Source organism: Canis lupus, chromosome 1, assembly GCF_011100685.1.
Source record: "Canis lupus familiaris isolate Mischka breed German Shepherd chromosome 1, alternate assembly UU_Cfam_GSD_1.0, whole genome shotgun sequence".
NCBI classification, from domain to species: domain Eukaryota; kingdom Metazoa; phylum Chordata; class Mammalia; order Carnivora; family Canidae; genus Canis; species Canis lupus.
Genome location: NC_049222.1, coordinates 103,576,364 through 103,591,268, shown reverse-complemented (window position 1 = coordinate 103,591,268; position 14,905 = coordinate 103,576,364). Strand labels below are relative to the sequence as shown.

General features: G+C 45.4%; 1 long non-coding RNA gene across 1 annotated transcript; it reads left to right on the top strand.

The window, feature by feature from the left end:
* The first annotated feature begins 6,636 nt into the window (after positions 1–6,636).
* On the top strand, positions 6,637–8,849 carry LOC119870907. Its single transcript, XR_005354469.1, has 3 exons — positions 6,637–6,927; positions 7,150–7,281; positions 8,745–8,849. It is a non-coding gene; the product is annotated as an uncharacterized LOC119870907 (long non-coding RNA).
* Positions 8,850–14,905: the final 6,056 nt, after the last annotated feature.

The window sequence follows — 14,905 nt, the reverse complement described above, 5'->3', positions numbered from 1 at the left end:
GGACAGAGAGGAAAGGAAAGTGGACAAAGTTCTGGCAGTAACCAAAGAAAGAGAGGGAGAGAGATGGGCTCCAGATACTCAGGAAAGTCACACAATCCTTCCCTGCAGTCCCAAAGCAGGCCAACTATGATAACAAGATTCACTGGATTCAGTAACAACCCAGAGACAGCTGTGTCCTGGTTAAGCTACAAGGGGGCTGGCAGCGGAAGCCAGATTGTGGTGGTAGTGGGGGTGGGGTGGGAGAGAGGAGATGCAGACCCCAGGAGGAATCCAGCAGTGAAAGGAAGGAAGGAAAGATAAGGTATCTGGAAAGGTCAGAGAAAAGAGTTTTGTTTCTTTGGTTGGTTTGGATACATTTGGTACTATTTTGTTGGGTTTTTTAAAACGTAAGTTTTAGTTACACAATGCATGAGTACATCCTGTTTGTAAAGAGAGAGAGAGAAATAAACCTTGACTAGTAAGGTTTTGATGACCTCCTCCAATCCAATCTCCATTTCCGGTATCCCTTGAAATTAGTTTGGGGTGTACACCTCTGAAACAGGCTGAGTCCTTGCAAACATATAGACTGGCATTTTCCACCTCTGTGCCATTGCCATTTGGGGCCAGAGCATTCTTTGTCATGGATGGGCTGTCCTGTGCATGTAGGATGTTCAGCACATCACTGACCTTTACCCACTGGATGCAAGTAGCAACTGCCCTCCCCAGTGTGGACAACTAACAATGTTTCCAAATGTCTCCTGATGGTGGGATGCCTGGGTGGTTCAGTGGTTGGGCATCTGCCTTCAGCTCAGGGCATGATCCTGGGGTCCCGGGATCGAGTCCCATATCGGGCTCCTTGCATGGAGCCTGCTTCCCCTGTCTCTGCCTCTCTCTGTGTCTCTCGTGAATAAATAAATAAAATCTTTAAAAAAACAAATTATGAAACTGAGGGCTTCCTAATTAGGAAACAGAGAAGGGTCTTTTCAAAATTAATTTCAAAATTAATTTTAATTTTTAGATAACTTAGCTAAGCAGCTATTAAGGTGTGCAGGTGGGATTTGAATTCAGGCAGGCTGACCTTGACAGAGAAGGAGTGATAGGAGATACAGGAGAAGCTATGTTCTATAAGGGAGAGACCTCCCAGAGCAAGGAAGACAGGGATCTGTCTAACAGAACTTTCTGGAATGATGAGAATGTCCTATTATCTGCATTGTACATGTGGCTGCTGAGCCCTTAAAATGTGGCTAGCAGAACTGAAGAACTGAGATTTAAATTTTACTTAACATTAATTTTTTAAAAGATTTTATTTACTTATGAGAGAGAGAGAGAGAACAAGCAGGAACAGAGGGAGAAGGAGAAGCAGGCTCCCCACAGGACCCCAGGATCATGACCTGAGCTGAAGGCAGATGCTTAACCAACTGAGCCACCCAGGTGCCCCTAAATTTTACTTAATTCTTTTTTTTTTTAATTTTACTTAATTCTAATTGATTGAGGAGGAAATAGCCAGTAGCGGCCAGTGGTCTGGTACTGGCTAGTCCAGGTCCAGAGCATATGAAGTGGGTTTAGCCCAGGGTAGGGGGGCTGCTTCTTGAAAGAGCAGGTAGAAGGTGGAGGGATGACTGCAGCCTAGGCCATCTTATGTGGGGGTGGGGTAGGCGGTGGGTAGGTGCTAATGAGGCTCCCCCCACAGACCTGGGTCCAGGCACCAAGGAGGCTGGGGTGGGCAGACAAGGTGTTGGCTCAGCTGTGCTGGATAAGAAGAGGAAGCAGGCTCAGATCTGAGCCCCAGAACTGCAGGACAACATCTGTTGAGCTTTTGCTATGTGCTGGGCCCTGCTCTAAGCACTTCTCAAATATCATCTCATGTAGTCCCACATCAACCTATGGGGTAGGTACTATTATTACATCCATTGAGCAGATGAGGAAACAGAGGCCAGGAGAGTCAGAGGTCATAAGGATGCAGTGACCAATGCACAGGCTATGGGGATTTCTCCAGCAGTTCAGGGATGTGGGCAGGGGAGGATGACCCAGGGTCAGGTTTTGCCATCAGAAAGGATTTCCAACACCCAAAAGGACTTTGAAGCATCCCCATCTAGATTCAGAGGGAAAGGAGAAAGGCCCAGAGAGGACAGGGACACACACACACACACACACACACACACACACACACACACACACAAACACAGCGAGAAAGAGAGAGATGGCAAGAGAAAGAGAAATCCCAGAAATATGGAGACAGAGAGAGAGAGAGAGAGGGAGGACCATGCCAGCAGAGGGAGCCCCAGGAGAACCATCGCACTGGGAGTGAATTGATCCACAGCCTCCCAGGACAGCTGTGGTCTGTCTCTGATCTCCCTCATGAGTTTCACCTCCTTCCACTGAGCTATCTCCTGATACCTCATGCAACTAAGACTGTCTACAATTCCTTCCTCCTCTGACCCCCAGTCCCACTAGGAAAAGTTCTCAGGAGCCTACTGCAGGTTCTGTGAAAGAAAGGAGCAACATTTCTGGTACAAGTGGCAAAGCTGAGGAAGGAGCGAAGGGCCAAAAGGCGTTGCAAACTCCTGGCCAAAGTACTATGAGCCTTGGTCTTTCCTCTGGGGTGGAGAAGGAGATTCCTAAGTTCCTTCCCTCCTTGATGGTAAATCTGGGCAGGTGGGATTGTGGCAAAATCCCATTCACTGGCATTGACAGGTTTGGCTTTGTGTCCCACTTCTACCAACTTTTGCCCATGTGGCCCCAGGCTAGTCACTTTCCACTCATAGCTCCAATGGCTTCATCTGTGTCAGCTCTCAGCAATCCTAACAGTAATCTATAAAAGCAGCTATCATTCCCAAACACAGGCAGTTTATCAGGCTGTGTCTAGGCATATAACCTCTAGGGTGATGATGATGATGATGATGATGATGATGATGATGATGATGGTAATAATGGTAGGAATGGCTCTCTTTTTTGCATGAGTGCTAACTATATGTGAGGCATTTTACTGCATGCATCACACATAGAAACTGTTCAGTTTCTTACCAAAACTCTACAAAGTAGGTTCTAGTATTATCCTCATTCTATAGATGACAACACAGAGGCATGAGGGTGATTTTCCCTAAGTCACATAGTTAATGGAACAGAACTACTATCAAATCCACGGCTGCCTGGCTCCAGATCCTGTCCTCATTGCTAAACTTTTTGCCTTTTGTGAAAGGCGGAGTATAATAATCTCTGGCCATCAATCTTCCAAACAGTCACCATTATCATTGCTATGTTACAGGAAAGAAAAGTGAACCTCCAAGAAGTGAAATGATATTCCCAAGGACACAGAGTTAGCAAGAGGCAGCTCTAGGTTTTGAAACCAGTTTGATGTGCCCCCACGTCTGTTATCTTTTGGTCATACCCAATAGCTGATGCCCTGAACCTGGTCTGGTAAGAGACATTCTGAGGTAGATAGGGAGAGCTGACATTATATGACACCACAGGCTGTTCCAGTGTCTAGCATGCTGTGTGGGGCCAACATCCTGAGCTTCTAAATTCTATCTCTGTTCAGGATGCACAGATTGTGAAGGGAGTCTGAATTAATGTCAACCATTGATGTCCCCCTGTATTTTTCCAACTTACTCTCAAGCTCTGATGGAATATTTTCTATTTGACTCCTGCATGGGGACCATATAGGAGGACCAAAGGTGAGGGCGAGGGCTTGATGAGGCAAATTTGCCAAACCAGATGTCAGACTATGGTAACTTTTTGCCCTCAAAGACTCTGGCCATGTTACTGAAATGGATCAAAAGCCAAGTCCCGATCGGCACCATGGACAGCAACCACGGAGCCCACCTGATGGGGGTTGGGTCCTGGGATGAAATAAGCAGGATGTCTATACACAGGTCCGGGGGTGTTGGGGACTCCCAAAGGAGACAGTTTTGCAGTAGGCAGAGAAACTCAACATGTAGATGAGGATGAGATTGACCACAGAACGCTGTCATCCAGGGAAACAATTTCTTTTCTACTGTACTCTGTGGCAGGTAGAGAGACAGCAAACATCAAAGCACCCTAGACTTGGTTTGGTCATAATGTGGTCCTTTCTGGATACAAGTGTACAGTCTAAGTGCGATTACAAATGCACCCATAAAATGTCAGGGCTATGCCGCCTGCTTTACAAACAAATATTACATCATTCATTGCTTCCCCCCAACCCATTGTAGTAAAGTTCAGATAATGTAAAAATTGACCATTCACTAATTTATAAGTATACAATTCAATGGCATCTGGCACATTCGCAGTCTTGTGCAACCATCACCTCTAACTAATTCCAGGGTATATTCATCATCCCACAAGGAAAACCTGTGCCCATTGTATCAGTCAGGGTTTGTTCCAGAAACAGAACCAAACAAGATGTGTGAATCTCTATCTCGATCTCTATCTGTATCTTTATCTCTATATCTCTATATCTATCTATCTATCATCTATCTATCTATCTATCTATCTATCTATCTATCTATCTATCATCTATCTATCAAGAGACTTCTTGTAAAGAATTGACTCATGCAATTATGGAGGCTGGCAAGTCCACAATTTGAAGGCTGTGCTGGCAAGCTGGAGACTCAGGGGTGCTGATGCTGCAATTCAAGTCCAAAGGCCATCTTCTGGTAGAATTCCTTGTTGCTCAGAGGAGATCAGTTTTTGTTCTATTCAGGCCTTCAATTGATTGGATGAGACCCACTCACATTATGGAGAACAATCTGCTTTACTCAAAGTTCAATAAATAAATAAATGTTAATCCCATCCAAAACACTCTCACAGAAACATACAGAGCAATGTTTTATGACACATCTGACCGTGGGCCCAGCCAAATTGACACATAAAATTAACCATCATAAGTCCACCTTTGTCAGCCTACCATCCATATGCTTCTTAAACAATATTTAATCTTCAGATAAATATGATGATGAGGTCATACTTCCAACTGACATGATACAATCATCCTGTATAACTGGAAATACACCAACCCTTTCCTCACAAGAGGAGGCAAAGTCCTTAGGTGATGTTCACTCTTTTTCTTGGTATCTCATAACTCATTACTATGGTATAAAGTTAACAATATTTAACTTTTCAAGTAATTTGTTTAATACTTGAACAAACTCAATAATATAAACTGACACATCTATCTTAGATGATAAGACAGGAGAGGGAAGAAAACAAAGATATAGATAGATAGATAGATAGATAGATAGATAGATAGATAGTGATTAGCAACACATTGTTAACAAAATAAAGAGGAAATACTAATGATGATTACAGCCTTCATGTCTCTAACTGGTCACATGGTCACAGCTGGTATTTATAACTACCTTTTTCCCACCCATCATTCCATATTCTCTTTGCCTTCAGTAAGCACTTCAGTTGATTGTGGTTCTTAACCTGGTGTGATGATTCAAATCTACACTGCTGAGGTGTTTGGGTCATTAGTAGTCCTGCCTGGAATGGATTGTTGTGGTTTTTCATTTATCCTAACACAGGGCATGCCAGAGCTGAGAGATGTCCTAGGGGATCTCCTCTGTTGCAGACATGCCCTTCCTCACCTCTGTCACAACATACCGTGTCCAGTCTCCTCCCCTTACCGAATTCCTTGGTAATCAGTAATTCCTTTCTGTGCCTGTGGTTTCCAGGCAGGAGAACCTGAAGTGGCCTGGAGGAGTCAATAGAATCATTGTTCTGTCCCCCAGTAGAAGCATTTGAAATAAGAGCTCTAGGTCAGTAAATCAAAAGGTCACAGGGACAGGAAAAAACATTTTGCTAGTATGTCACTAGGAATATTAGTGAGTGGTGAGCCATCCCCTTTTCCAGCCCTCGATTGGTGGAGTCTTGAGTCCTGGCTATTGGAGGAACAGAACTATATATTAGATGCTGATTCAGAGCATATACAGCCTAGAAAATAATGCCCCAGTCCTATGAGGTATTGACATCTAGCTAATGCTGTAACTTAATCTTCAAAGGCCTTTCCACCATTCTATCAAGTCAAGTGCTTCAGGATGGTGAGGAACATGGAAGACCAGTGCATTCCTTGAGCGTGAGCCTACTGCCACACCTCTTTGCCTGTGCATTGAGTTCTTTGGTCAGATGGAATGTTGTGTGGAACACCATGATAGTAGTCATAGCATTCTGTAAGTGCACCCATGGTAGTTTTGGCAGAAGCATTATGTGCATGGAAGGCAAATTTGTATCCAGAGTAAGTGTCTGCTCAAATAAGGACAAAATGCTGCCCCTTCTATATGGAAGAAGTTCAATGTAATCATCCTGCCACCAGGTGGCTGGCTGATCCCACTGGAGAATGATGCCCTATCAGTGTTGGTCTCGGCTGCTGGCAGATTGGGCACTAGACAGTGACCATAACCAAGTCAGTCTTGTTGAGTGGAAGTCTATGTTCCTGACCCATGCACAACCTCCATTCCTGCCGTTCATGCACCCAATGACAGGAGTGATTGGAATCCACAGAACTGGGCCTCTTATCCACTTGATTATCAAAATTCTCCTTTGTTCAGGTCATCCTTTTGTGAGCATTCACAAACATCTTCATGTTTTTTGCCCATTCAGAGAGGTCTAGCCATATACTTCTTCCCCAGGCTCCTTGTCACCAATTTCCTAATCATGTTTTTTCCAAGTCCCTGACCATCCAGCCAAACCATTGGCCACAGCCCATGAACACCAGTATGATCTCATGTCTGGTCATTTCTCCTTCCAAGCACAGTGAACAACTATGTGCACTGCCCACTGTGAGGATTTCCCTTCACAACGTCCTTCAGGGATGTCCCAGGGAGGGGCTACAGTGTTGCAGTGTGTGCTTTCAGAGGCTGCCTGCATATCTGCAAGACCATCATTTAACATGTCCAAGATTTCCCTTCCTCTATAAACTGATCATATGGAGCACCCCATGAGGCCATCAGGGAAGACTGTGAGAAAGAGGTAGGGTGGCAGGTGTGGTGACTGTGTAAATTTGGGCCACTTCTTCATGTAACTTGCTCCACCTGTGGGGTCTGTTTGACCATCCCTCTCTCTTTTCCCTTTCTCTCTCTCAATCCATCACTATCAATAGCCACTAACAGCTTTCAGTAATTTGAACATTTCGCAAATATTTTTCTGAGATCATGTCGAACTTCCATGGAGACACTATAACTGTATTTACAGATGAAGTGATAATCACTTCCTAGCAAGGAGGTGGCTGTACCAAACCTTTGTCTCAGGGATGAGATGCTCTCATTGCGCACCTTTACAGACTGTGATCATAGGAGCTATTGTCCTGGCAAGAAATCACATTTGGTAAGTGCATTTTCTTTTAGATAGAAAGACATATTCTTAGAGAAATAGAATGTGTCTTTGGAAACTTTACAAAAAAACATGATGTGGATGTACAGTTTCTTCTCTCCCTACATTTGAAACTAAACACAGAGAAATATTTCTCATTTTTTTGTCCTCAGAAATGCTTATCTGTACAATTTTCCTGCTTAGAAAACACATACTGCTTTCTTTAGCTGTTTACCTTGAATATTTAAAATGTTAATGACAGGGGAGGTGGGTGGGGGGATGGGGCAACTGGGTGATGAGCACTAAGAAGGGCACTTGATGGGATGAGCACTGGGTGTTATATTATATGTTGGCAAATTGAATTTAAATTAAAAAAAATTACAGAATGGGTACCTACAGTAGGCCATCTGTTACATTACCAGTTACAAAGCTTTTAAAAAAATTTTTAAAGATTTTCTTTTATTTCTTTTTTTTTAAGATTTTATTTATTTATTCATGAGAGACACACAGAGAGAGAGGCAGAGACACAGGCAGGGGGAGAAACAGGCTCCATGCAGAAAGCCTGATGTGGGACTTGATCCTGGGATTCCAGGATCACGCCCCGGGCCAAAGGCAGGTGTTAAGGCAGGTGAGCTATCCAGGGATCCCCTCAGTTACAAAGCTTTATGTGGCATTTTATTCATAGGACTTATATGTATTTTAATAGCCCATAGTATCAACCCTCATTTTGAAGAAATTCAAATTTTGAACTTTTTGGAATTATTATTCATTCTGAAGACTTGGGAAATGCAGAGTTATATCTACCTTTTAGGTAAAATATACATTTTACAGCAATTTACAAAATTGGCTTTTGTTTATAAGCCTCAATTTGAATGATGTATAAGTAGCCCTTTATATTTATATGACCATAAAATAGTAACTGTAATTTTCCTTTAAATTAGCTCACAGTTTATATGCCTAATGCCAGATTTGCTTCCTTTTTTAAAAAAAAAATTATTGGAGTTCAATTTGCCAACATATAGCATAACACCCAGTGCTCATCTCGCCAAGTGCCCCCCTCAGTGCCCATCACCCAGTCACCCCAACCCCCCGCCCACCTTTCCTTCCACTACCCCTTGTTCATTTCCCAGAGTTAGGTGTCTCTCATGTTTTGTCACCCTCACTGATATTTCCCATTCATTTTCTCTCCTTTCCCTTTATTCCCTTTCACTAATTTTTATATTCCCCAAATGAATGAGACCATGTAATGTTTGTTCTACGATTGACTTACTTCACTCAGCATAATACCCTCCAGTTCCATCCACGTTGAAGCAAATGGTGGGTATTTGTCGTTTCTAATGGCTGAGTAATATTCCATTGTACCAATTCTGTGAGTTAATCAATTTTCATTAGTTCTCTGCATGTCTTTCAAGTATCATGACTATAGCTATTTTCATACCTTTTAAAGGTTTTGTGATATTACTTTGATATATTTCTAGAGTTGTAGTCATGTTAATTGACTCCGAAGAATAGAGGATATCTTCTCTGAACAGTCAAGTTTTGGATTCTTGGTTGGGACCTGAGTCTGCTTTGATTCTCGCAAGGTGATTCAAAATTAAGCTATTGATCTTCAAATTGAGCTTCTTTTTGTATGACTAATTAAATAACTGTACTATAAACGAAGACTAAGTCAACTGAGTCAATCCTTAATATACTATGAAATATAACAAAAACTAAATGGCACAAGAATTGATAGGTTACATATATTTTTATTTTTATTTTTTTAATTTTTTAAAAGATTTTATTTATTTATTCATGAGAGACACACACAGAGAGAGGCAGAGACACAGGCAGAGGGAGAAGCAGGCTCCATGCAGGGAGCCCGATGTGGGACTTGATCCCGGGACTCCAGGATCACGCCCTGGGCTGCAGGCAGCGCTTAACCACTGAGCCACCCAAGGATCCCCTACATATATTTTTAATAAACTAGTATATCATAATAAAACAAAGAAAGTAACAGATTGCAAACAACTAAAACCTATGTCAAAGGTATTAACTTATAAAAAGTATTATTGACATAACAGTGAAATTTTAAAGTGCCAATTTATTGTTATCTGTTGTTCAATAATGGTACTTGTAATTTAAATAGATGACACATTATCAGGTGTCATAGTAAGTTAAAGTGTATTTTTAAAATAGGGGTGTTATTTTGAAAATAACTTCCTAAGCCATTGTTAACACTGTGTTTTTGAGAATTAAAGAGAATTTGGCCTAATGGTTGTTTAAACAAATTCCTGTGCTAATAGCATTCTACCACTGTAAATAGTGCTCATAATATTACATATTTCAGGAAAAGTGAAAAAATTAAAAAATGTTAATGACAATATCCTTTTTAAAATTTCAGTTTATGAAATATTTTCCAGTATTCTGAGCTTATCTTTATATTTTTGTGTCTTTCATGCCCTCCTTCCCCTTTCTGTTCTATCTGGGCCCTCAGGGGATGGAGGATACCCACCCAAATGGGGAGGGTGGATCTCTTCACTCAAGGACTGAATCAAATGCTCATCTTTCAGAAACCTACAGACTGACCCACGAGTTATATTTTCCCAGCTCTCTGGACATGCCTTAGCCCAGTTGGGTTGACCCCTAAAAATAACCATCACCGTCAGAATGGTTGTTTCTCCCTTAAAATCTGGCTTGTTCAACTCTGACCTGAGCCAGATTCCTTTTAATTTTTCTGTATACCTTTTTATTGGAGTTTGATTTGCCAACATATAGTATAACACCCTATGTTCATCCCATCAAGTGTCCCCCTAAATGCTAGAGGAGAACACAGGCAACACCCTTGTTGAACTTGGCCACAGCAACTTCTTGCAAGATAAATCCATGAAGGCAAGGGAAACAAAACCAAAAATGAACTCTTGGGACTTCTTCAAGTTAAAAAGATTCTGCACAGCAAAAGAAACAGTCAACAAACCTAAAAGACAAACTACGGAATGGGAGAAGATATTTGCAAATGACATAACAGATAAAGGGTTAGTATCCAAGATCTATAGAGAATTTATGAAACTCAACAGCAAAGAAACAAACAATCCAATCATGAAATGGGCAAAAGACATGAACAGAAATCTCACAGAGGAAGACATAGACATGGCCAACAAGCATATGAGAAAATGTTCCGCATCAATTACCATCAGGGAAATACAAATCAAAACCACAATTAAAATGGTGAAAATTAACAAGACAGGAAACAACAAATGTTGGAGGGGATGTGGAAAAAGGGGAACCCTCTTGCACTGTTGGTGGGAATGTGAACTGGTACAACCACTCTGGAAAACTGTATGGAGGTTCCTCAGAGTTAAAAATAGAGCTACCCTATGACCCAGCAATTGCACTACTGGAGATTTACCCCAAAGATACAGATGCAGTGAAACGCCGGATAACTTGCACCCCAATGTTTATAGCAGCAATGTCCACAATAGCCAAACTGTGAAAGGAACCTTGATGTTCATCAAAAGATGAATGGGTAAAGAAGATGTGGTGGTCTATATATACAATGGAGTATTACTCAGTGATTAGAAATGATGAATACCCACAATTTGCTTTGAGGTGGATAGAACCGGAGGGTATTATGCTGAGTGAAGTAAGTCAATTGAAGAAGGACAAACATCATATGGTTTCATTCATATGTGGAATATAAAAAATAGTGAAAGGGATTATTGGGGAAAGGAAGGAAACCAAATGGGAAATATCAGAGAGGGTGACAGAACATGAGAGACTCCTGACTCTGGCAGACGGGCACTGAGGCAGATTCTTAGCAAGGTAAGGGTAGAGAGCCTGGTGTTGGGAGACAGAGGACTCCTGAGTAGTCTACTCCTGCCAGAGGAAGAACGGCTGACCATGTCAGGCATCTGCTCTGGTGGAAAGGAGTTCCATGAGTCCAGGCAGTGAGACCACAGCGGGGAGCAGACACAGTTTAGGGGAAACTGGAAAATAAAAGCAAAATGAAGCTCAAGGCTCTTCCATCTTGGGGGCTTGGTAGGAAGAGGAGGAGAGAACCTTTCTGCTAGAAGCTGTGGACTAGTCTTTCCTTCTTGACCCTCCAGCCACGACATGTGGGTCAAGACTCAGGGACATTGGGGTAGGGACAGTCCCACAGGATGGATGTCCCTCATGCTCCGTGGCCTGGAGGGCGAGCCACATTTAGCATTCCTGGTGGGTCAGGGTCCCAGGCAGGGAGGGAGGATGTGTCTTGCCCTGGGACTGCCTCCAATTCCCCTGAGATGTGCGTAGGGAGGTGAACTCCAGGAGGCCCTGGTGAGCCCCTCATAGTGAGAGGAGAGATCCCCTGTGGGCCACATGGGGCAGAAGCAGGTGTCCACACACATCCACTGAACCCCTGGGATAAAAGGGACATTGAGATGACCAGAAGGGTCCCCAGGTCCTTAGGGAGCAGAGAAAGGCTGGACCCTGTGACCCCTGAGCATAGACATCAGCTGGGCCTCCAGCAAACCCCACAGATCCCAGTCAGCTCAGATCCAGAGACCAGCAGGAGGATGCAGAGCATCTCCTGGGACACCATCCTGGGAACAAGCATGGAGGTGGGCAAAAGATATGATATGGGAGTATTTGCAATGATTGGGAGGGACTGTGTGTGAGTGTAAGTGTGTGTGTGTGTGTGTGTGTGTGTGTGTTCCCTGCTTTAGTGAGGGCAGCTCCTGAGAGACCAAATCACTGAGGGACAATGACATTTTATTTTTTTCTGCTGAACTGCATTGCATCCTGCTCTGCCACACACAAACACACACACACATGTGCACACACATATGCAAGCACACAAGTGCACACACACATCCCCTAACACACCCATGGTACGTACACTGACACGCAGTACTCTGTAATTTCTCCAGGTTGGAATTTCCTAACGAACACCCTTGATGGAATAAAGCAGCCTCTGTGCTATTGTTACAAAGTGCTCCACAGTTTTCCGCATATATATCTATTTTTCTTTCCAGCATGGGTAATAATCTAGAGGCCCTCCTCCAACTGCTTTGTCACTTAAACCCAGCAGAGGCATGCTTGCACACGTCAGCTTCCACAGCACCCTCTCATGGCACAGAACACAGCACTGTGACTAAGGGAGGTGCTCCAGAGCCCCATCCCTGATGATGATGCTATGAGTCTGTGTCATGTTTTTTAAATATCTTATTTTTAAGTAATATCCACGCCTAATGTGGGGCCTGAATTATAACCCTGAGATCAGGAGTCACATGTTCTACTGACTGAGGCACCAGGCCGCCTAGAATGGGATGTTTGACAGCAGGAAAGTCCTCCTGTCCTGCATCTTCTTGCTGTCCTGCAGCCCCGTCAGTGCCCCCTAACCAGAGCCTAACCTGACCAGGTGGGAGGCAGGGGTGAGTGTGCAGAGCACAGCCCAGAGGCACAGGATGCAGAGGGGTGCAGAGGCGAGAGCATCGTACCTGAGCAGGAGCCAACAGACTGGAGGGCATGAGGAAGACCTGGCCTGAGTGTTCTTCTGATGTGCCACCTGCTTCTCTGTGCACCCTCTGCCCCCCAGAATGACATGAAGTCATCGGAGAATTTCAGATCCCCTTTTGCATTTGGGAAATGTATAGTTTGAGAATAGTCAGCCTGTTGGGACCAGAAGCAGAGCCGGAAACTTCCACCTTCTGTGTCCCACACCATCTCTGTAATGAGATATCTGTGTCGTATCTGTCATACGTGTGTGCATATCTACCATCATGTGTCCCTAGGTATCCGTTTATGCATCTGCTCATCCCCCGTGGATGCATCTGTCATTCTCCACCGTCCCATCATCTCCCTCTGTGCATTTGCCTATTTGTTACCTGCTACCCATCATCCTTATGTTTGTATCCATATACATGTACGTACGTATGTACCATCCATGACTTTATCATCATCCGTCTATCTCTTCTCTATCTACCTATCATTTCTCTGTCTCTATAATCACCCCTTAATACTAGGTGGGTTCCATGTGGGCACGGGTTCCACCTGGTTATGTAATACCTCACTAGAAATGCCTTTCAGAAACCAAGGCTTCTCTATGATCCAATGGAGGAGGGTACAGTTGAGCCTGAGCCCCTGCCCACTTCCTTCCTGTGAGACCACAGATAGGACCCTCCACTCTCCTTTCCTGCTCACTGCCTGACCCACAGGGCCTGTCCTGCCACCCTAGAACGAGGACAGAACAGACCTGGACAGGCCGGCCATGTCCCTCAATCCCACCTGTGTGCTGGGTCTTGGTGAGGAAGGAAGGTGGGGAACGGTGGGGGGACACTCCAGTGGGGACCAGGCTTCTCTCAGGTAGCCCCTCTGAGGACCTGCGGGTCCCATGGGAGGACTCTCCTTGCAGGTCGTGAGGCTCTGTGCCTGGGGCCTAAGCCAACAGTTACAGGGACCAGAGCCTCTGACGTGTGTCCCAGAGGTTGGGATGGGGTGGGTCAGACATTAACAAGGCCATGAGGGGGGACGGTGACTGCTTGGAGTCACCTGGGAATGGTCCTGAACTGGCTACAGGGGAGGAACTGTGTCAGGGAGTTCACGTGGCTGAGGGGAGGTTTGCAGGCCCTCAGCACACTGACCCCCTGGAAGGAGCTGGGCAGCTTGTTTCTCACTGGGGCTTCTCCTGCAGTGCTCTGCCTGGGCCATGTGATCCCCACCCAGGAGGGTGAGTCCTCTGCACCTGCTTCCTGTCCCTCTCACCCCAGGGCAGCCCTGCACGGGAATCCTGTTTCTTCTGGGAGGGACCCAGACTCTGAGGTCCACAGAGGAGAGCCCCCCAACAGCTCCCGCAAACACCTGCAAATCCCTGAAGAGCTTCCAGCTGCTCAAGTCCCACAGAGACCGTGGACACAGACTCTCATCCCCTTGAACTGACCCCTCACTCCCCTCTCCTGGGAGCCACTGGCCAGGACCAGAGAACACAGTTGTCCTGGATTCTCGGAGCTCAAAGCCCTGTGGGTCCTGCCCTCATGTCTCAGGTCAGCCTGCACCTCCTGTGGGCTCCATCCATGCTAGACTGCTCCACAGTCAAAGTCCTGGTGTCTCTACCGTCCCCCCATCCCCACACTCCCCACACTCCCCACCATCCCCACCGTCCCCACCATCCCACCTGTCCCCACCGTGCCCACCGTCCCACCTGTCCCCACCATCCCCATCATCCCCACTGTCCCTCCTGTCCCCACCATCCTCACTGTCCCACCTGTCCCCACCATCCCCACCGTCCCCATACTCCCCACACTTGCACCGTCACCACCATCCCCACTGTCCCACCTGTCCCCACCATCCTACTTGTCCCCACCATCCCCACCGTCATCACCGTCCCCACACTCCCAACCATCCCCACCTGTCCCCACCATCCACACTGTCCCACCTGTCCCCACCATCCCCACACTCCCCACCATCCCCACACTCCCCACCGTCCCATCTGTCCCCACAGTCCTCAGCGATCCCACCATCCTCACAGTCCCTACCATTCCCACCATCCCACCTGTCCCCACAGTCCCCACCGTTCCACCTGTCCCTGCCTCTCCAGCAGCGTGGGGCACTGCAGGGGCTGCTGCACTTCTACTTCTCTTGTCTCTCCGGCCAGGATCTGCCCATCCTCCACTCTCTCCCT